Genomic DNA, 2244 nt, shown 5'->3' with positions numbered 1-2244 from the left:
ATATAACATTTTGTACACAACTTCATTTGACCACCATATGTACATATATTAAATTCTCAAAGCTCTATTTTAATTTGCTTTTTAAATTGCATGAAACATTGAAAACCATGTTAAGCCTTTATATCATATAAAAATTAAATAACAGATTGTAGTTGAAACCCATGAAAAATGCTAATTCTTGAAAATTCATTACTCCAAACCTGTTTAGACTGATCATTACAACCACCTAGAATGCTCCACACAGCTCCAAAAGGTGGCAGCAAGCTCCACACAGCTCCAAAAGCATGGGAAAAAATTTGAGACCAACAAACACAACAACTAAGCAAAACACAGAGCAGGGGTAAAATGGTCAAAAAGGCAGAAAACACTTCAAAGTTCAAATAGCAACCGTAGCAGGTTAATGATGTAGCTATAAAATTAGCAATTAGATACCTAAGAAAGAAATCACAAGTTTCCCCAAGTTTCCCCTGTTACAACAATTAATAAAATCAATAATTCACAAATTCGGTTAATGATGTAGCTAATTTTTTATACTCACAAGAGAATAAGGGAATAAGTGATGCAATCGATTTCTGCATGACAGAGTCAGAAAGAAGACCGGGTGTGTTGTTGTTCTTATAACATGCCTTGCTTCAGAACCCACACCATGTACTATCTCTGGTTCACTTTCCTGCAATATAAATCCAACATGAACAGATTATCAATAACAACTGATGATATATAAGAATTTTATGAATGATATATAAGAAAAGTTATGATAAGGGAAAAGGAACTTGCACTCACTCTTTCATCATCATGTTCTACCTTGTCGCATCTCAAGCATCTCTCTCCCGAGCCAGTCAACTGAACTAGATGAATAATTCAAGCCGGTAACAACTCTGGAACTGCCAACTCCGCCATGTCCAAGGTTGGTAGAAGCCATTTAACACCTGATGAATACCACAAAGGTGGCAACGACTGTTTCTTTAGTAACTTCCAGGAAGTTTTTTATAAATGTCAACCAAGGGTATAATGGACCAAACTTGAAATAAATTTATATTTATCCCTGACATGACGTTGAAGTTTTCAACCTCGAGTGTCAATACCAAGCATATCCCTGGAACTTTGTGTTGTTGGATCGATGTATATCAGGAGCTGTAAAATCAAAAATAAAAAACATTAAATATGAGTAAATGCAAATTGTAACTTACCAATAGACATTAAATATGAGTAAATCAAAAATCAAGAACATCATCAACCAATAGTTTGATACCAATAAATTCATCACGATTAGCAAGGCTTCTAGCAAGGCTAATTGCTCATTCACTATAATCTATTCCAGTGAGATCAGAGAACCTATTTATACTAACATCAAAAGTAATAAAGAATGATTTATCAATTATCATCGTACCAAAAGGAGGAATAAGTGTTATTATGTATAATACTATACCCCTGTTTAGCAAGCTCTTGAAGAAGTAGCCCATTGCCTGTTCCAACATCAAGAACACTCCATCTTGCTAAATCTTTATCCTCTTGACTAACAGACTCAGAGTCATCAATTTTATGTTGAATTTGTAAATGTCTTTGTGAAATGTCAGCACATAGTCCTTTTTTCCATGAAGCAACCATTTCCATGACATCTGCCCCAAACCTTTAGAAAGAATTTAAAAAGTCATACAAAAAAGCATCTTGTCAAAGAAGGTATATGTCATAGTCAATTAGATATGCATACCAAACTTCACCAGCATCCCCATGTTCACGAAAATTTGTCAATTCATGTGCATATGTTGCATCCCAGTAACTTTGATACCCCAGATGATTACCTTGGTTAAAGCTTTAATTTACTAAACCTTCAATTGGAACTGAAGAAGCATAGGGCACTACCCTTGCTGTTGTAATTGATGATTGGGACCCATTTTGCCTAGCAATAACAGATCACAGATGTGACCATTATTGAAACTAAATGAGCTTCAATTCCATTCCATATCTTCAATTCCAACTCTCAAACGCTAAATGGTAATTTTCTCCAGCACTAGCAACTTCAGGGTAAGATTGACAAGTTGATTTAGTTAATGAAGAATCATGATCTTGAAACTGAATTTCAACTAAACAACACATGGGTGTCTTCAAAGTCAAGATCAAGAACTAAAGACAATGGAATTTTCTAAAAAAGAAAAACATTAAGAACAAGAACAAAGGCAAAAGGATTGGATGTTTAAGAATCATAACCCTAATTTGTTTACTAATCACAGATAAAAATGCCCA

At 34.3% G+C, this 2244-nt stretch overlaps 1 pseudogene; it reads right to left on the bottom strand.

The window, feature by feature from the left end:
* Positions 1–1214: 1214 nt before the first annotated feature.
* On the bottom strand, positions 1215–1930 carry LOC145095796 (uncharacterized; annotated as a pseudogene).
* Positions 1931–2244: the final 314 nt, after the last annotated feature.

This window comes from Lactuca serriola, chromosome 3, assembly GCF_051521515.1.
Source record: "Lactuca serriola cultivar US96UC23 chromosome 3, Lser_US96UC23_V15, whole genome shotgun sequence".
Taxonomy (NCBI): Eukaryota; Viridiplantae; Streptophyta; class Magnoliopsida; order Asterales; family Asteraceae; genus Lactuca; species Lactuca serriola.
The sequence above is the reverse complement of the archived record's forward strand: the minus strand, read 5'-3'. Positions and strand labels throughout refer to the sequence as shown.